We start from the raw sequence: 22,064 nt of genomic DNA, 5'->3' as shown, positions 1-22,064 counted from the left end.
AAGGTAATCTCACCCCTGAAGAGTTGCCCTGGTACTAATTACCAAAGATTAGGAACAGGCCTGCCTTTAACAGGCCACAGCTGTGTCCAATAAGGATGGTCTTCTAACTATCATACAAACATTTTAGTTAAACATAAAATCTGTTTTGAACACTGGTATGGTTTTGGAATTTTTTTTTTGTCCTTAATGGTTTGAGGGAATGAGGTTTTAGAGAGAATGTCAAGGAGATCACAACCCTACAAAGTCTTAGTAGGAAGGAGTTCCACTTGTCTTGGTGAAATCTTAAATTTGGCAACATAAGCTAATCATACATTATTTATATTATAATGTCATTCAAATGTGCATGTCTCTTAATTATTTTTTCCTAAATCTGGTGTATTTCTAAGAACTGGACATCTATTTACTCTCTGACTATGGGTGTCCACTATATTTCAACAAGGCTGAGCTAAGAACAAAGTTCTTTTTCTACCCAAACCATAACCTTTTATAAATTGCCTTCTTGCTTCATTAGGAGCAGACTAAAATAATGGGGGAAAGGCTTAACATCTGCATTTCTTTTATCCATGTGCTCAGCCCCTAATGCTGTTTCTGTGAACTCGAAAACAAGTAGGTTCCTTCAAATTTCGTCATTATAAACATTTTCTGCTTTACTGATTACTATGAGTATGAAATTCCTGTTTATCATGGAGATTAGTCTGAAAGCAATCAAAACCATGTCATTCTCAAGGTCCATGACTGGAGGACAGAGACTATGGTATGGAAATATGTAACGCTGCATCTTCTAGTGTAAACAGAAATTAATCTTTGATGTATTGAGCATATTAATCATTATCTAAATAGCAATTCCACAGTAATGCAACTGGAAGAGGCCTAAAGAAAGGAGTCCATCTACCATCAAAGTGGTTATTGATTGAAGGTTAATGTTGTGTGTCTGGGAGATCATTCTACATCCTTCTTTTAATCAAATAAGTGCAGAACTGAATGACTGACTAAACTGCTTGGCTAGCTGTTCATCTTATTCAATATGGGATATCAACATTGATTGTTTAAAGTAATCCAGTGGCTAAAAATCTACAGCTCTTTGTCAACTGGAAATAGTCATGTAGTCGTGCATACCTACCAGTAAAACTTGATACTTTTTTTACTTTGTTCACTTTCAAGGTGTTAACATCTATTGCTTATTCCACTCTAAAAAGGGTTGCACCTTTTACTTCCTCCCATTTTACATACTCTATTTACCTTTTTTAATATTCTATTATATGGTACTGTGCATTTCTGTATGGTATTTGTATGAAAGAGAATGACAAGGTTGGATAAGTGCTCCTGAGGGATGAAGAGATGGAGGTAGCCTGGGGAGCATGCCCAGAGATAGGAAGGTTCAGGTGATGTTGGGCTGCAGGCAGCAGCTATGCAGAGCCTTCGGGTAAATGGCAAGCCAAGCAGAGAGCATACAGCGCAGGAGGGATAGGAAGGCTGATAAAAACAGGCCATGGAAATAGATCTAGGGTCCCAGAATGACAAAATCAAAACATTTTCTTAGCTCTATGGATTGTGCAGAGATAGCTGTTCCAGTCAGGAAAATTGATGAGTTGCTGAAATTACATTGGAGGGTGAGGCTGGGGCAGAACTTCCATTGCTTATGGCAGAGTGGGAAAGGTTTCCCTTTCCTCTTCTGTCTTCCCAGTCAGTCAGAATTTTCTATGCTTTCAAAGTAGAAAGGGATGATGAAGAGCTAAAATCCAATCATGTAAATTAAATGGCTTAGTCCCTAAATGCTGAAGGATTACACAGGAGTTAACATGGCATTTCAGAGCACATAAATGAAAAGCCCAATTAAAGTCTGCATAAAGTAGGTTGTGTAAATATCATACCAGTCTAGGACTTGACAGTGTCAACTTGTCAGCTGATATTTCTTCTGTTCTGGTATATTCTCAGTGGATTGACGATTCATTTCTCTGTTTTTCTAGTTTAGACTTGACCTTTATTCTACAAGGGCCAAAATGGATTGTGGTGCAATCTTCTAGAAACATCAGTAGTGAATGTCTTGTATAAAGAAACCCATGCAAAGAAGTGATTCTAAATGAGTATTTTGTTACCATCTTTTTGTTGTGTGGTCTGAATTTGAGCTTTTAAGCTATATTATAATAAAGTCAGAGACAGTTTAAAAGTTGAAAAAAAATTATCCTCTTATCCTTTGTGGCAATAATAGCTAGTCTGTATAATATGAACGTCATGCGCTGTGTATCTTTTGAGGAGTTTAATTGTCGCATGACATAATTCACAGAAAACTAGACTGTCTGAATAAAGAACCTATTTCTGTTTACAAGGATGTCACAGACTTTTCTTTTATAAAAAATCTTCTCTTAAGATTTCCCTGCTGAAGCTGAGAAGCTCAGCAACCAGACATAAACAATAAGTTATCTGCTTCTGTGGAATGCAGCAGGTCAGTTCTGGATTGGCCCAGATTGAGTGTTTGGAGATAATAGCCAATCCAGAACTGAGCTCTCTCGGACACAGTCTGAGAGAGCAAAGTTTGTTGATCATTCTTTACTTTCTATTCTTAGGTAGCTAGCAGCTTCTGGAAACTCTCCCTTTCTTTTTCTTTTTAGTATAGTTAAAATAGATATTTATATCATAACTTAATAAATCAAGCCTTCTGATCATATAGCCCATCTCGTCTCTTCCTTCACCCCGAAAACCTTGTAGCCAAACCAGCGACACAAGGTAATGAAACCTTCTCTCAAATAATCAACAAGCTAATGAGACTTTCTGAATAACCCTCGACTATATGTTGGTTATTCTTGTAATTTAGATCAAACACTGCTGATAAATAAAGTAGAAAATCCTTAATTGAATGTAAACATTCAAACAAGAGAAAAGAAATAAGTTGAAGCCAGAAATGAAAAGGACAAAGGAGCTCTGAATGGAAGCTACTCCAGCCAAGATGATTGTGTAGGAGGCAGAAATGCACTGCATTAATGTCTATTGATTCAAGCACAATAAAGTTTCTCCAGGCACAATAAAGTTTCTCCCTGATTGCTTACTGAGCTATATAAAGGCTTTCCAATGGACAAAGTAGCAAAATTTTTCCCTAAAAGTGTCTGAATTCAACATAATCTCTCCTTTTCTGTACTTGCTTGCGTAAATATTTGGTGTCAGACATGAATTTATACTAACAGCCTTGGAGGTTCCTTTGCTTTCACATCGCCTCTAAAACAAGCTTTTCAATGTTCTTCGTGAGGGAGCAGCATTACAAAGACCAACAGAGTCTCCAAGGAATGTGTATGATATCTGAGTACATTTTCTAAGATAGATGCAAAACTATATAGAGTTTATAGAATGCTTCTTTTTTACTTGTATGTATCTACAATGTAGCATAAGTACAGGTTTTGAAGGAGAAAAAGAAAAAAGAAAGAAAGTTACATTTGAAAATATCGACACTAACCCTGAAGCCCTGAACTTGGCTACTCCTTCTCCATGGTATCTTTAGGGACTGGCTTCTAGGGCTTCCTACTTTCCCACATGGCTTATATTTCACACTCCTTTCTCTTTCTGTCATTGCCAGTTATCCCCTGTCATCCCTCATATTCAGTGCAGTTATGGATCATGCTGCCTGTCCTGCTTTTATGTGACCACACTAAGAATGGAGAAAACCATTATCCCAGCAAATGGCTGGTTGGTCCTGCACCTGAATGTATGGGAGAACAGAGAGCAGCACAAACTGAAGAGAAAATGTTTATGATAATACCTATAAACTCTGGACAGAAACATTTTTGTATAGATGATATTAGTGTCGCATCTTTATTTAGAAAAAAAAATAATTTCTTTACCAGTATGATGACTTTGGTATAGGAATGCTTCATTAACAAATCTCATCAAATTAGAATATCATCTCATAGAAGAAAAGTCTATGGTTTGGTATTTTATTTTTAAATTTTAAAGGAAGTAGTAACTAGTTATTAACATACATTTGTTAGTGTATTAACCTACATTTGTCAGTGTTTTCTTTTCTGGAGAAAATTTCTCTCATACACAGCTTTAAAGCTAAGTTTCTTGTATTTTATGCATGCAAGCTTCTGCCTGCTACATATATATATTTTGCACAATGATGTGTTACTCATTTCTCAAGACACTGGAGGGTATTATATATCAAACTAGGGTTTGGTCATTACCTCAATACATGAGATTAATTTTGCTGGTTGTGAATGTTATGGTTGCTACAGCTGTGAATCACAAGCATATTTTAAACAAGAACATAAAAAGTTAATTTTTTTTTAATACAGTGGTGTTATCCTGTGGCCATTTGTCTGTGTTCTTGAGCAGTCTCTTTAAACATATGGTGCATGATAGTCAGTTGAGCAGAAATGAGATTAGTTTTCCTCAGCAAGGGTAGAAGTATCTGTTAAGGAACACTCAGGACAGGAAAGACATGAACCTGTTGGAATGGGTTCAGAGTAGGGCCATGAAAATGATCCTCCTGTGAGGAAAGGCTAAAAGAGTTGGAGTTGTTTAGCTTGGAGAGGAGAGCTCCACTGAGACCTTATAGCAACCTTTCAGTATCTGAAGGGGGCTTATGAAAAAGATGGGAACAAATTTTTTAGCAGGGGCTGTTATGATAGGACAGGGGGTAATGGTTTTATCTGAAGGAGGTCTAGACCAGATATAAGGAGGAATGTTTTTACAATTAAGGTGGTGAAACACTGGAATAAGCTGCCCAGAGATATTGTGGATGCCCCATCTCTGGAAGTGCTCACGACCAGGGTTAACGCTGCTCTAAGCAATGCGATCCAGTTGAAGATGTTCCTGTTCATTGCAGGGAAATTGGGCTAGATGACCTTAGTCTCTTCCAACCCAAAATATTCTATAATTCTGTAATATAAGATTTTTTTTCAGCAGATAGTGAATAGCACTTTTCTTGCACATGCCTTGCGCACAAGCGAAGCTCTGGGCTGAAGGAAGTGCAATTTCCAGATAAAGGATGGGGAACAAACACTATGAGACTCTGAGTCTTTGGCCTGTAAACACTACTGCCAAATTTGAAATTTACAAACTTTAACCTCTTTTACTATGAAAATAAACTCTCCATTTTGAAAATGATTCAATTATGTGGAAAGAGATTTCTGATCCATATCACCCCTCTGAATCCTTTGTATGATACAGAGGCCTTGGTCACAATCTCAGTAACTGAGTTGTCGCTAAGGGGAAAATTATGAGTAGATAATGACTCAGTACCAATAGCTCACATACTGCCTGTACAGTCTTAGGAAAAAGTGGTTGTGAGAAGACAAAATAAGGAATGAAACTCAACATGTGATTAATATTATTTGTGTTCTGGCTTCTCTGAGGCAGTGAAAGATGTCCTGTTAGTAAGATAAAAGCAATAGAGAAATATCCACATTTATTTATTTATTTATTTATTGCAAAAAAGTCATTAGACAGGAGGGAAGAAGGGGATTTTTGGGAGATGGGAAATTTGGTTTGGTTTGGGGGAGGGGTTGTTGTTTGGGGTTTTTTTGGTTTTGTTTTGTGTTTTAGGGGATTTTGGTGGTTTTTTTGCTTCGTTTGGTTTAGTTTTGGGTTTTTTTGGGGGAGGTTTGCTTATTTTCTCCTTTTTAAGTTTTCATAGTTTAAACATCATTTGCTTTCATCTGTGATTCTTTCTCATCTACATCATCATTAAATTTATTGTTGCTGTGGTCTTCAGATTTGTTCTTACAAAAAAAGCTTTCGGCAGCTCACACAAAGTACCAAGACCATGTACTGCATTATTAAAGTATTTTGTCTGAGAGGAAAAGGAGATTCTATAATGCATATTATACTACAGGACTTTTTATCAAGAAAATTGGTAGAACGTAGAAGAGCCTGAACAATTTTGTTTCTCATTGAAATTAGCTGTACTGTAGTAAGAGTTTAGACAGATGTTTTTTTGCCCAACCTATATTTTTATGTGGAAAAGGCTTGATATGTATGGAGATCATATTTATGCATTTATGGTGGTTTATGTCAAGAAGTAAAAAAGTTCCTTTTGCTACATCTGCCTATGTCTTTCAGCACATATGTTCTATCCTTCAGCATCATTAATAACCTTCCTACTGTAAATCCCCTAATGGGTAGAATGGCATTTAGCTCTCTTCTAAGATTCTCAAGTAAGGTTTCTCTTCCAAAATCTACAAGACTTCTGAAGACACAAGTTGAGTAAATATGTAAAGTCTTGACAAGATTCCTAAATTTGCATAAAGTAAGGGTATATTTAAGGGCAGCATTTGAAATCCATTAGAGTTGGTAGGTTGTTCAGCTAATTTGGACTCTGAAGTCAGTAAATATTTTGCTGGGATTTTAATACCTTGTTTATCTTTTTGTGAATTCTTTACTGAGTCTCATGGTTACTGCTGCTTCTGCTCCCCTGAACTGGTTAGAAAGGAAAATAAAACCTGGAATCCTGCAGAAGGTGTTCAGTTTCTCGTAACAGTAAATGTTCAGTTGACTAATTGTCTCTCTTTCTCAAATGAATCCTGTTCTCTCCAGATGATTTTATGGCAGTGAGATGCCTAATGAAACAGAGTAAGAAATATACTGACAAAGGTTTGGAGAAGGAAGAGAATGTGAACCATATTCTGTTTTAAAAATAAAGAAGCATTTGAAGTGTATCAGTAGAAACAGGCAAGAGAGAAAAATAGTACTGGATGAAAGTGAATTGCTAGGAAGTTACCTGTAAGTGTTAACACTAAACTTGTTCTTGCCTTAGTTGGATTCTTATACTTTTTACTACTGTACTTGGAATTGCCTTTACTGCTTGACATTAATTTGTCTCTACTATATTTTTGTTATATATTTCTACTAAGAGTACTGCAGAATAAATGGTATAGAGACCTTTAGTGAAACTAGTTATTAGAATCCTAAAATAAGTACAACATCTCACAGCCCATCACTTAAAATTCCTGTCTTGCCATATTAATGAGTCTCAGACAGCATTAATGCACCTGGAGGACATGGGTCTCAAAAGCCCAAGTGTAGCATAAAGGAGATGGGCATTTATTTGAGTCTTAGAGCCCCATGGGACCTTACAGGTATAAACTTGGCTATAAATTAACAAGAAACTTTGCTTGTCCTCAGGCTATCTGAAATCTATGAGAAGACAAGTTTGTAGTGTTTTGAGGGGAAAAAAAAAAAACAACACTAATGGATTGCCATTTGTTTAAAATCTGGCTATAGGACTGTTCTGTGTGCATACTTTTTCTTGCTATGGGATGTAAGGTGAATTTAACCCCACTGGCTATAGATTTTCATAGCAAGTCAACCACGCTTCTACACTGCTCAATACAAACCAACATATATTAATCAGTTACCTTGTGAGTTATTTAGAGGGAGATTAATAGATAACTATGCAAAACCTTTGCCTGAACATCAGTGAATTAAGATGTTCTGTTTTGCTTTTCTGCAGAATACAAGGAGTCTCAAACAGTCTTGCTCTTTTGGAAAACAGGAGAAAAAGCATTTAGAAAGCAGACTAAGGGATTTGTTTTGAGTGCTCAGATAAGTACTCTAGTATAACCCTCAAGTACCCTTCAAATGTTGACAAGTTTCTTCCTAAAGATTAAACCATTGTTTAGTAATCACATAGTACTGAATTAACGAGGACCATCCAGAAAGAAAAGTCTTTTCAAGGCTGATGCTGTAAGATCAAAATGTATTAGCTTCCTTTTTTTAATTTGCTTTCCTCTGATGACTTTCTGTGCTTTTGTCCACTGCCAGAAGCAAGTCAGAAGCAATTCCAATTGACAGTATATCTGACGGCATATCAATAAAGAACAAAAGCAAAAGGGGTTTCAGGTAAAACTAGATTGCTTCCGTTTAGATAATTATCACTTGTCCATCAGAACAAAAGTTGCCCTACTTTTATGTTTCTTGAGTAGGACATTGGTGTGGGACACTGTTCCATTGACTTTTTCCTGAGTTTTGGGCAAGTCACTTCCTTATCATGAATTACAAATATAATTACACTTAACTTCCTTTTTAGAGATTGGTAAAGAGAAAGTGCTATGTAGTTGTTTAGTTTTATTTTTAGATTTTAGCCTTAAAACTCCTTTAAAACTGTTTCATGGTATATGCAACTCATTACAAAGCATGGATAGTTTTATGGAAACTATCACAGAATTTTACAAGAATTTAATACAGTTGGTATTTATGATTGCAGAAATAAGTAGAAGATGGTTTGATTTAACTATCAGTTGAATTGGTAAACCAGATAAAAAGGAAACCAGGATCAACATCAGTGGAGATTCTGTACATTGCAGCTGGATCTCTAACAATGAGACTTCTGAAAATTCTCTTTCATATTCTGTTTAAGGCACTGATTTGTAACTTGTCTTAGGTTTGGCTCTGCTACACACATCTTGTATGAGTTTTGACAAGTTGTTTGGTTAAACTTTGCTTATGTTACATGGTTTACATTCATAAAATCATTATATAGATTATTATTTTTCTGTTTGGTGCTCAACCCTTGTACTGCAACAGAAAACACTGGTAAATAAGATGTTTGTTTGTGAAGGATGCTCTTCTGAATTGAAATAGGGCAAGTGAATATAATCATCAGATTTCAGGAATCTGGTTTCTACCAGATCATCAGGCAGGAGTGATTAAAAAGTACTTCTCCCTGAAAAGAGCATTCATACCAGAAAAAAAACCTACAGAATCTATTTTCCAGATTTCATAAAGCTTTTCCTTTTTAGAAAGATTTTTGTGGAAATTTACCTGGTAATATACATATTGCATTTTTTCTATACATTTTATCTGTCACTAATTGAGGTATAGAAATGTAGAATATTAGTCAAGTTGTTCTGTAACTGCTTCTAGGCTTGATTAAGAAAAATATCTCTATAACTATGAATTCTTGAAAGATTGAAATAGAAAACCAAGAATAGCTTGTAGGGCAAACATAAAACATTTCCTGTTGTGAATGTCCCTTAGACTCTACTAAAGAAGTTAAAAAGCAATTGCCCAGCAGTATCTAGGACTGTTGGTCCTAATGCAGTCATAGCAGATCTACATAAATGAGCTCTGTGAATATTCTCTAGGCCAGGATGGAGAAAATCATTGCAAAAGGAGTCCAAACTGCTGTCCTTTCCCTCAAAATGCTCCAATGGCTAGAAAAAATCCACAACTCTGATAGTCTGGATTCCTGGGAAAGGCATGTTTAAAGCTAACAATAAAGAAAAAATATAGATGCAGGATAATCTCTGTTTCCACATTAACACTCAGTATGGTTGACTAAGTAATGGCAAGTGGGACTTCCCTTGCAATACCTAACGCGGTGTTTATTCAAATAAACCTGTACAATACGTGAAGTGCACCCCATAATATAAAATACAGGAGAGATTTTTATATTATTCCTTTTGTATCCATCACCTTCATAGTTTCTTTGGCCTTTGGTACACAAATTCCCTTTTAAATGCCTGTCATTTGCCTTCTAATACACTCTGATGCTTTGACTTGCTATTGCACCGGACAGTTTTAAGTTGGTGTAACACTGGTGAAAGTAATGGTGATGTTGTCTCTGAGAATGGAAAAGCTCAGTAGTAACTCATACTCCAAGTCTTACCTTTTTTCTCTGAAATTTTGTCCAGCTTGAACTGTGCATGGTAAAAGTTTGACCATCAAAATAAAACACAGATGTGGTGGAAGCCATCTCCAACAGTTTTCATTCTAATTGTGAGATTTTGGCTTTTTTCCAATACAAATGACCACAGTTACAATTATTCTTTATTATCCAGAGAAAGAACAAATGGTGAATCATAGCTTCATATCCTAGAGTGTTGTATAATACATATTGAATTTCATTTGTACACTGTATGGATATGTTTATTATGCTGAAAGCTGATTACCCAATTTCTTCTAAAGTCTTTTGAAGGCACTGTGCCAGCCCTTCCTAAAGTTTGCAAGCATATTGTTTTTGACAGTCAGGAGAGTTTGAGATTTCTGTATTAATTACTCTGTTTATATAAAAATGAGCTTTATAACATTTGTGTATTCCTATTATACGTATTTTAGAAATTACAGAGTAATTACAGCAATTGCTTAAACTGCATGTGGTGTCTGATTTAATTTAATAAGATGCAGCTACATCATTTTTCACATCTCATAAAACTAAATATGGGAGACAGTGAAGTCATAATGAAGTGTTGTAACAGTATATAACACAGAGAGTTCTAAAAATGTTATTAATTTGCTTAATGGTAATTATTCGTATAGTTAGGAAAAAATGGTGTATTTGTCTCCACATGTAGTGTGTAAAGTATGTGAATGGTTATTACTTCTCACTTTGTTACTTTATGCAAAAAAATGCATGTTACTTTTTTTTCTCCCATGTAGGGCAGAGCCTTTACCAGTATCAGTCTGGTAATATGAGCTCTAGCTTGTGGTAATGCATTTTAGTAAGCAAAAAGGGATGGCCATTTATCAGACTTGACAAGTGGTGGCTGAATAATAACTTTCCTGTAATGCAGACACTTTTCTGAATGTTTAAGTGCTGATGGTTTGAACATTACAGCTCACCAAATTTTAATTGATTTGAGGTTCACTGATTCACTGACCTCTAAGTAAGTGCCAGGACATACTGGGTCTTTTTCTTTTAGTTGTCTATGCAGATGAATCTACAGTCAAGTATTTGATACTCTAATGTCCTGTCGGTACCCCAGAAATGTATTTCCTGCTCAGATGTATAAAGCCTTTTCTGCACAAGAGACTCACAATCCATACATCCAAAAATACTGGTTTTAGCTGTGTGTGAAGCACAGGAAATGTAAACATTGCTTAGGAAGGGAAGTGCTTGAACAATGAGGCATAAATGTTTCTCAAGTCTTGTTTGCATGACTTAGAAGTGTAGGTTACAGCTTGACAGTTTCAGAGTAAGGATGAGATTATAGAATCTGGCATGGATTTGAGCTAATTCTGCATACTTTTTGCCAAAGTGTGATTGGCAGCCTGATCAATGTTTTCATTTCCCGCTCATGCTTCATAGCCATAATTCAAGAGTTTGTGAAAGGGTCATGGAAACTTGCAGCTTGGTTTGGGTCCTTTAGGAAGTTTCATTTGTGGTTCTTTTTTTAAGCTTTCTGCTTTACATGCACACAAATTCCCCAGATGTTCTGGGAGTTTTCAGCTTCTTGCTTTTTTTTCTCATTTTGACTTCAAGACATGTAGACAGTCCTCCTCTTAACTTCAAGGAGAAATGAGAATAAAAGCTCTTCTGTGCTCTGTGACCATAGAGGAAGCATTCTAGTGACAAATAACTTCCTGTTAATCAAAAAATATGAGCAAAAAAAGACATTTTGTTTTCTGTTTCAGAGTAATCTCAAAAATTATGTACTTTCTTCAAAGACATCAATGAAAGATGAAAAAACTCATAAAAAATTAATGAATATATTTATATTTTCTTGTTGTAAGTTATTTCCTTGTATGCCGTCATTTGTGTTTGGAAAAGGCATTTTATATTATGTTTTCTGTTTAAATTGCAGTGATCTATAAGGTTTTTTCTGGAGAATTCTTGACCTTGTTCTCCACATGAGACACTTCAAAGTCAGTAATAGGCACTTGGGCAATAAATGAGGGCCCTAAATATTGTCATTTCATTTATCTAAGGAGACAGGTAAAGGAAATAGGACAAATAATATAAATTTTGCTTTCTATTCTTATTGAAGAAATTATATGATAGTTTTAGATATTGTTAGAAGAAACAGATTCAAACAGGAATAGATAAGTACTCATTATATATGGTTTTTCATAGCTACTTTCTGGAGAGTGGTGCAGTCTTATCTTCTTCTCCAGGTCTTCAAAGGATGAAATATTTAAAGGGTAACAATACTCATAAAGACCAGCAAGTTACACAGAAAATTCTTACACTGATAAGTAAGAAACGGTTACAATAGTGAATACCCAAAATAAAACAAAACCGTAATTTAGACATTTAATTATTCCTGCAGAGTATAGAACTTTTCCTAGCAGCATAAAAACTTTACTCAACAAAACTGCTTTAGTTATTTCTGTCTTCTTTGCTAGATACTCATGCTGTTTAATGAGTTAATGTGTATACTCATGGCATTAATCATTAACGAAGCCAATCACTACAGAATATATATAAATATATATGAATAAATATAGTGGAATAGGCAAGCTGTTACATGCATTCCAGATATGAGAAAAATACTTTCATATTCTTTTCCTGTGTATTAATATACTGTGGCTTGAATTGTAGTGGTTTTTGGCTTTTTTTCTCTTGACAGCAACTGAGTGCTATGTGTGCTGACTTAAAGATTATGTACTAAAATTCACACAGGACCGGAGTATTTAAATAGTGGACTTCATGATACAATAAGTCATAATTAAAGTCTATTTGATATTTACCTACCACTGACTGGAGAAGGGTCCAAGGCAGGCAGTTTCATTTCTTGTCATTCAGCAAGGGGCTCTGGAATGAGTTGAATCTCTGTGAGGTGAGATGAGTTGAACCTCTGTAATGGCTCACAAGTGGAAAGTAAATAAGAATGATGTTCATTCTTATTAAAGTACTGTACACAGTGGTTTTCACATTTTTATACACAAAATATACCAAAGAGAAAAAGAAATAGGTGATGAAGAAAAAAATGCATATTTTATTGCGGCTAAAGGATTTTGCTGATTTTCCTAACTGTTAGTGTGCTGGACAAATAATGCGAAAAACTGAGTATATAACTAAATATATGTTTAAAGATCTGTTTCCAATTCTCTCTTTTAAAGCTGCCTGATCTGGCCCAATCCTAAAGACCATCTATTTTATCTATGTAAATAAAATATATTCAAAAATAGAGTGAGATCCAGGGATGTAAACAGGAGTATTTTAATGACTATTTTTAAAAATATTTTTCTTATGCTATAGTAACCATTTTAATCTCTATATACTATATGGTATCTAAACTCCAGTGGGGAAAAGTTTCTGATAAATTATTCTTTACCTTTATACTCACTTCTTGTTCTAGATTGTGAAATGAAATGCAGGTTAGCTGTACTACAAAGTAATTTTACTTGCGTGGTTTGTGCTATTGCATATTGTGTTTTAAGCTTTTGTGAGACAGTTGCCAAAATAATACCAGCCTGTGTTGTTAATGGGCTTGAACATGTGTTTTTATTTTATATTGCTTATTTTGATAATATCTTAACTTGTAGGTATTCTATTCTGCTTTCAACTTGTATATATATGTGCATATATATGTACTATATATGTGTACATGTGCTTGTAATATACTGACAGTACTGTTTATAATTTTAATTTATACACGATATACTTTTATTGATATAAAACAGTTTCTATTTTGAGTGTGGAGATGTACTGGGACAAATCATCAGTTCCTTAATCAGGAAACTTTTGACAGTGAAGTGACTTTACCCTGAAGATTTCCCTATGTATTTAGACAAATATTATTGTACTCTTTAGAGACTCTTGAAAAGGTCTTTAAGTCACTGGCCAAAGGTCTAAAAGTCACTGACCAAATGATCGAATGGAGAAAATGTCAATGTTGCTGTCCTAATTTTATTCTTTTTAATATGTGTGAAATAATTTTATTCTGTTTTTGAGAAAACAGATTGCCTAAGTTTGTTTCATATGCTAGAAGTTCATAAAAGGAATCATTAACACTTTATTCTGAGAAAGATGATAACATTAAATTCAACTTTTCCAACAGGGATGCTATCCTGCTATATTTTTTGAACTGATTTAATGAGCTCCAGCACTATTTTTCAAACTGAGTTCAGATTCTGTTTCATCTGTGAAAGTTGGTAATTTGTGGTAACATAACAAATAAAGTTGTAAATAAATTACATACCCCAGCTTTTCTTTTTGGTCATAACAATATCAAATACTGCACCAAGAGGAACGTCATATCTTAGCAGCCTGGATGTAAACATCTCAACAAGCTCCTTTTTATCTGACTTTTCGGAAGCTGGTAGATTTCCTATACCTTTTTTATATATCTATATTCTATAAGTATTAATAAGTAGGAAAAAAAAACCAAAAAACAAGGGAGAACTTAGTCTGCTCTCTGAAAATGAGGCTGGAAGGCTATGTTTTTTTTTTTCCCACCTACAAGTAGTCCAAAAATAGTTTTCCCTTACTCTTAAGGAAAAAAGGAAAAAAAAATCACTACAATTGAGAGTAAGCCCAGTTTCATGCAAATAACGTTTTCTGAAGTTTTTCGTATGATAACTCTTCCTCCATAATTAAATCTCATTCTCTCATACGGGATTGAAAAAGAGGAGCAATGAGGTCTCTCACTGGACTGTGACAGTGTCTCAGGAAGTTGATGCACATTCTGATACACACTTCTTGCTCTTCCCCTGATGTGCATTCACACTAGAACGAGAGGACTTAGTGCACAGGTAGTGCATATTTTGGTTAACTACTTAATTCTGAGCCCCTTTTGAGGATGTCTTTATTCATTTGCAAGCTGGTATGCGCAACCTGATCCCTTTTTCTATTCTATTCCTCCCTCAGAGTATCTTCTAGGGGTCAGGCTGTTCCTTTCTGCTGGAAAGGCTCTTCACTGCTAGAAGATTTTTCACAGAAAAACTGTCGGTGTTAGCTCTGCAGTGTTGCAAAAGATTAGGACATTGTGAAAAAAAGGGTGTGATTTGAGATCTTACTGAATTGCTTAGACGCTGTTCAGCTTGCTGGGATACTCTTTTTTAGCTCCTGTTTAGAGATTAGATAATTCTACAGACCCGTGAATGATCTGGTAACAGATATGCTATTTGTAAACTCCAGATGTTTTATAACACAGGAACAAAATTCTTTGTTAAGAAAAAATATGTTAGCTAGCTAACATCACTCAAATAGACTTATTTGTTCTTCTCCATTTTTAAATGGAATGACCACATAATCGGAACCTCAACTCCTTCCTAGTCCCTGATTTTATGAATAATACTTACTGTGCTAGAATTTAACATCCTACGTAGACCAGGAGAGATTTGTTTAGGCAATTGTCTGGAAAAAAATCAAGATTTTATGATTTTTCCCAAAGAATAACACTAGTCTCCAGATTTGGGATGAAACAGTTCCACTGGTGATAGTCCTGTTAGGCAGCAGTCTCACTCATTCTGTCTTCATCTGAATGTAACACTGAATGTCAACATCCTGAGCTGAGATGACAAATTGACTTTGTATTTTTCTACCAGACAATGTATTTGTCTACAAGAATTTTTTTCTCGATGTTCAACTACACGCCCAAAGAGAAATTTTTGAAAAGCAAAGAAGAAAACATAAGGATTCTTGACTGTAGAGGCTAGGTTTGTTTTTATACTCTCAAGATGCTAGGAATATGTATATGCTTTTAAAAACCATTACCTGTCAGGAGAAAAAATGCTCTTTTCATCTCTTTGCGTGAGCTACCTTTTTTGTTTTGAGGTGTAGAATTATGGGACTAATGGAGAGCAGGGCAAGGTCTGGCATGGGTATTAAAGGCCCTTATTGTCATAGGTTAGCAGATGATAAGAATTATGACTACACAGGGATAATTGTATAACTTTGGTTTCCTTCTTTCCCCTTTCCCCAAACTAATCACAGAATTTGTCTTATTTTTTGTAATCTGCTTATGAGAAACAGTGCAAAAGCTGAAGCCAGTAAAGCAGGAAGCTTTAGCTTATCAATTTGACAATTTTCAGCTATAGATGTACATGAAAAATTGAACTATAACTGCCATGAAATATCTGTAATAATTGACAGTAGTATTAAGAGACTATATGCTAGGTTGGTTTTCTGGTGAGTACCAGATAGGTAAATTGATTGATGGTGGGTGTTTGTTGGCTTGGTTTTTTTTTTACTTATTATATTTACATTATTGTTTCTATTTATATATGTTTTTATAAACTATTGTTTTTCACATCTTCCTTGTTTCCAATAGAAGAAGAGCTGAGAGTGTTTTAAAAGTGTGCCAAAGGAAGCAATAGCAAGAAATGTTATTTCTTGTAGATTATTTCTTTTTTGATGTTTTGTCATAGTTTATCTAGAGATACTAGAAAAAATAAAATTATTCTGCCTAAATATAATGGAGCTGATAAGTATATAGCATTTAATACAGCAGCTGAGGGTTTGGGACAAGCTGTTAGAAAGGATGCTTGAATAATGTAGCATCATTTCAGAATTACATCAGAAAATTGGAAGTCAGAGTTTCTACACTTGTCTTTCTTGGAGATATTGGATAAATAGCTTAAACTTGCGTAATTCTGTGAGATAACAAACTGTTATTATGTATCAAAATGATACTTTGCTACTTTGCTGACTATTGAGAGATCCATGTAATAATTTGAGACCTTAAGATGGAAGTCTTCCCTCTTTCCTTTACCCTTGCCTCCCCACAAATTTAGGAAGAGAATCATTCGCTCTCTGAAAAACTAGTGATATTAGTGATTATTCTTGGTTTTTTACCTGCCTCAAAGGAGTCTGATTTTCATGAAAACCCGATCCTTTTCTTAATCTTAATTTTTATAAATTTAGCCTGTGTTCCGCCAAAAGTGCCTTGGTTCTAAAGGCTGGTTATTGGGGACAGTGCTATTCATCATGTATATTTCACACAGTACATAACTAAGGTTGTGCTGGCTGCACTTACACATGCTGATGGATGGCTGAATTGGCCAGATGTGGATTAGATATAATTTTGGAGGCTGAACAAGGCTTAAAAAAGAGTTTTCAGTTAACAAATAAGTTATTAAAAGCATGATACCTGGCCTGAAAGCAGGTGTTGCTATTGGAAGACCAAGAGGGAAAACACAAGTGTTTTCCAGTGTGATTCTTCTGCCTAAGTTGAAGTGCTTCATGTACTCTTTGATCTCTTCTGTTAATTCACTTGGGTATAAGAGCCTTCTCTTTAGTACATTCAATGACGCGGTAATCTACCAAAAGCAGCAAGATGAATATTAAATATTCTATTCCTAACACTGAACTCAGATGAATGAAGATAGATGCAGACTTTCCAGCTTCTGAGAAGGCAATCAGTATTGTCTTTTCCAGAATATGGACAGAAGGCTAGTCTTACTTCGACGGTCTTTTTTTTTTGCTTGGTGATAACTGATTAAAAAGAATGAAAATATTTTGTAGTGATAGCTTACATTCTTGCCTTTTTTTTTCTTTACAACTGGAAATTGTGAAAAGTTGTAGCTCTTGTAGGAATAAGTGTAACTTGAGAAATAAGAGCAGCTCTGAAAAAGTCTGTCTTCAAGATGTAACCTATTAAAGATACAGTTGCATCACAGAAGTCTTATTCTTGATGAATGTATTCAAAACAGTGAAAGAAACTTCTACTATATCTGGGACATTGGAGAAGGGAAATGTTCTAAACATTTTAAAATTTGATATTTGATAAAATCTTGCAAACTTTATTTAGCAGTTTGGAATTTACTTGAAATTTACTTGGAATTTTTCACAAGTGAAAACAAGAAGACAGAATCTCACCTGATATAAACTGGCATGGCTTCACTGAAGCCAAACAACACAGTGTTTGAAGCAGCTGAGGAACTGACTGCTGCTTTCAGAATGGAGGCTGGTCTTTATTCTGACACTTTATGTAATTATTTATTTATTTATTTAAATCTATGCAGCCTATTACACTGTTTATTGGAACTAGAATGCCTAACTCATTTATTACCTGGAGTATTTTTTGGTCAAAGGGGGAAGAGGGCTGCAATTTTCTGTGCAGATGGCAGAAGTACTGTACAGTGGAATGGAGTGGAGTGTATCTATTAATCTCGTCTAAAGAAGCAGACAGTGAAGAGGTTCAGCTCTGTGGCAGCCTAACCATTAACAGCATCCCAAACTTGATTTTATTTCTTTACTTTTTTGGACTGAAAACACTGGGGCTAAGATTTATTATGTCATTGTCGTCTCTGCCTTTCCTCTGTCTCATCTGTATTCTTTACAGAGTCTATAAACATGGGCTGTCAGCAAGCTAAACCTGTCAGATTTCCACTTCCCCCCTCCTCCGCCTGCTACTATGCTGCCCGCGAAACAGCCCCGCACATCGCACCCTCACTGTGATTCTCATGATCACATCTCATTCATCACCGTGACTCCAAACTCAGCTCAACACACTAGAAAAAAAGGTCAGGGATATGAAAGGAGACGAGAAATAAACAACTACCCAGCGGAAGCCGTTGAGCTACAGGAGACGTGGGAGGTAAGATCGGAGCCAAATTCTCTGCCAGCAGCTGTACTGGGCATAAAGTACTTGCTATACAAGTTGTAAGTGTTTTAAACTGGAGGGTTATGTAGGGGTTTTCTGCAGCTCCTGGTTTATTTCCCAGCACAGAAGCATAGTGAAAGGATAGAAAACCTTAGTTAAAGGTGGGAAGGTGGTAAAACTTTTTATAAGTGGAGTAAAGATGACAGATTGGTTGCTGAGTGACTAGAAACCTGATAGCATGCAAAATTTGGGCTCAAGAGTTCAATAAACAGTGATGAATGGACAGCTTCTTTTTTGACTTTCTGAGCCAAACTTTAAGGTGCTTTTGTTTTGGGATTGTGAGAATTTTGTATGGATGAAAGAGAAATTATTTTGTATGAAGCAGTAAAATTCCTTTAAATGGGGTCTGTTTCCTCCTCTGTGCTATGATATCAATCTAGTTAGGTAGAATTTATTTTTAAATTATTCTGGCTTAGTGATACCTCTTCTCCATTCTCCTCACTACTACTTTGGTCATTTATACTTAGCAGGTTTGTTTTCTTGATCAGGTTGTTGTTTTTTTTTTTTTGCCCCTTTATGCAATTATCTTTTTTTTCAATTTATTGGTACCTTTCATCATAAACAGAAATGGTTGTTAGTTCTTTTCTTATTTGCATTTTGCAAATCTATATTTAAAATATTGCTGTGATATCATGCCAGTAATTTCTTTCAAGTAAATAATAGGGAAAAAAAGAAAGAGAAACTGCAGAACCTAACATAAATAACTTGTAAAACTCTGGAAGAATTTTTTCTCACAAGTAGTAGTAATCATATCAGGATCTTAGTTTACTCTTTTATTTATGTATGCAATAATATGGCCCCTGATAATAACATATTGCACAGCAAGTGCAAGTGATGTTGGTCAAATAGTCAATAATATCTATATTGAGTAATAATCTGACTGTGCTTTATGTGAGCATAGATTGTATGTCTCCTACCCTTTTTTGGCATGTTTCTGTCTGGCTCAAGTTACAAGCTTGTTTTTGTGCTTCGTGTTGTTCAAAATAAAAGCAAAAGTGAATTGATTATTTGGTAATTCTCTTGGAAAAAAAAAAGGCAGAAGGCCCCTAGTGAAGTTAGTGAGGTTATCAGGCAAATGATAAAACCAAAAACATCCAATGATTAAGCAGGGAAAAGGAAATTTTATAGCAGATGGTTCCCATGATGTCGATTAAATGCATGCTTTGGATGCAACCTTCAAATCTGTTAGCCACACACCTCTGGCTCTTGTAAGGTGAGAAGGAATTCTACACTGTATATTTGCTCCATTTCTCATTCTTTTTGAGGCATTTGCTATCATGCCAAAGCTGAAGACAAAATGCTGGAGTTTGTGGCTCAAAACACAATAGCACATCTTACAGAGTCACTCATGGCAAGAATCTAGCAGCATTTGGGGAGAAACTTCTTATAATTCAGAAAATGAACTTTTGCATTAAAAATAGAATAGAGGACTGTAATATCCCTTCTGTGCCAGAATTTGTTTACTTCAGTAAATGTAACTGTTCTCAGTGTCCATTAGGAGGCTCTTTTCCTATGTTCATCATTCTCCATGGAATGATGGAAATTCATCAGTTTTGAACAAACTGAACACCCTAGCTTTAGGGGGTAGAGGAAGTTAAGATCCCCAAATCAGGTAACTGCATTAACACATTGTATACATAATAATGTAGCAACTGAAAAGGACAAAAAGCTGAGCACACGGAGTTTGGATATTCAGAAAAATGTTAGAAGTTGATCTGAGAGTGGATAAATTCTAGATTAATGTGAACTGTGAGGAGTAAAATGAATTGTGGAGAATAAGAACCAGGGATGAAAACATATTAGAAAAGACAAGCACATTTGTATTTCTACAATTTACTGTATATAAATGCAGCATTGTGACACAACAGCATCTGTACTGACATGATTCATACTCCAAAATAAGGAAAAAAAACTTGCTAGAAATTTCAAACTTTTGAAAGAAGAGGTGTGAAAAACACCTAGCAGTACATCTATAAAAGAGGCGATAACTGAAAAACAATTAAGAAATAAATGTGAGTGGCTCTTCATGAACTGCATTGAACTGCAATAGTAACAGTGCTGGCAGTATGAAAATTATGATCCTACTTAAGGAAAATAAAATAGAGGATAAGATCAGAATAATAAAGTAAATTGCGGTAAGAAAATGGGAGTACTTCAGAAAATAAAGGTATGAGAAATAGAGATCTTTTCTTGGAGTGTAACTTGTAAAAAAATTATAAAGAGTGTTTTTATCTACCACATCACTGCAAATAAAATATAGATTGAGTGGAGGATGAAAGGAGGAAGAAGAACAGTCCAGAATCCAGTACTTCCTTCTTTACTTTTATACTAGGATGAAGCCAACTCCTAGCCAGTTTATCTTCTGGCATAAAATGAGATTGTTTCAGTTATCTTGATCAATACCAGATGAAAATGAGGTGTAAACCAAAGATTATTTTGCACTGGGATATCAAATATTTTTTTATGTTTCTCTGCTAAAGTAAACTTCCAAATATTGAGCTTAGCAAACTGAATCTGACAAGTACTTAAAATTTGAAGTGATGTCTTAGAAAAATAAATGGGTATCTCTCTTTTCCTTCTCGATTATATAGTAAAGTTTGCATTATATAATGTACTGCTGTCCAGATAGAAGCTACATTAATCTATGAAAAATTGTCTTAAACTGGTATATGAAAGGCAGTCATTTTAAAATAATAGGACTGAGGACAGAAAGACAATTTGGAAAGTGAGTACTTTCAAGTGACTAATTCATCTCACCAAGCAAAAATTTGTGATAGCATTCAACAACTAATAAATACCAGGAATGTTATATGACAGAACTTGCCTACTCCTAGTTGCTTGCATTCAACAAAAATAGGCTTGATTTGCCAGGTTGTAAATCAGATTCCTGTGATGCAGATATACAGGGGTTGGGTTTTCTACTCCTATATTTCTTAAGGAGGATTGGTTTAGTTGCACAGACCTCATTAACCAAGCTTGCAGATCAGCTGGCTGCAATCAATAGTGTGCAGTCCAAGACAGATTTGCAAAATAAACAAAAATATATCTACATCAAAGACTTCATTGTGACTGATGGAGTTCAAGTCCATATATTGAGTATGACAGCTATAATGCTTTCACTGCAGTCAAGCCAATGTTTGCAGCGTAAAAGGATGTACCACTCTAAAGATTGACATGACCATTGACCCCTTTTTAATTTTCTGGCAATGTTTACTTCCCATTTGAAAAGGTCTTAAAAAACATTGCTTACTATATGGGATTAGGAAGAAAAACATTGAAACACATTCAGATTTCTCTTCAGAAGTAGCTAGTCCTCTTATTTTCTCAGATAGGAGACTTGTTCTGGCAGCTCTAAAAACTCTGTTCTACTATTCAGAACTCTGTGGGTTTTAATAAGACTGCTTGAAAATTTTAAGACAAGAGGGCATTTTGCATGCTTAAGGTGTTCTTAGTCTTGATTAGTAGTGCATAGGAAATCAAATAGGGTTGTATTTTTACCACAATTTATTCACTGGATGTTATATATAATGCTATTTATTTAATAGGAATAGTCAAACCACTGACTATATTTGAACATTGAATTTAATTTTTCCTTCTATTTTTCCTTTCAAAATTTCCATGATTCAAAAAGATTCTCAGTTCTCCTGTGTGTCTCTGTAATGAAAATCGCTGTCCAATATAATCAGGGAATGCATCCTCTGACTGTGCTGCTTCATTTCTTTTCCTTGGCTCCTGCAGTGAAGGCAAACCAAACATTTAAACATGATTAACCTGTTTCAAACTTCTTGCATGGATATAAACTAA

General features: G+C 35.1%; 1 protein-coding gene across 1 annotated transcript in view; it reads left to right on the top strand.

Moving 5' to 3' along the window:
- The window catches only part of CDH12 (cadherin 12), a 417,439-nt gene that overhangs the window by 101,896 nt on the left and 293,479 nt on the right, over positions 1-22,064 (top strand). The window lies entirely within an intron of this gene.

This window comes from Geospiza fortis, unplaced genomic scaffold, assembly GCF_000277835.1.
Source record: "Geospiza fortis unplaced genomic scaffold, GeoFor_1.0 scaffold281, whole genome shotgun sequence".
NCBI classification, from domain to species: domain Eukaryota; kingdom Metazoa; phylum Chordata; class Aves; order Passeriformes; family Thraupidae; genus Geospiza; species Geospiza fortis.
This window is presented reverse-complemented; position numbering and strand designations above follow the sequence as displayed.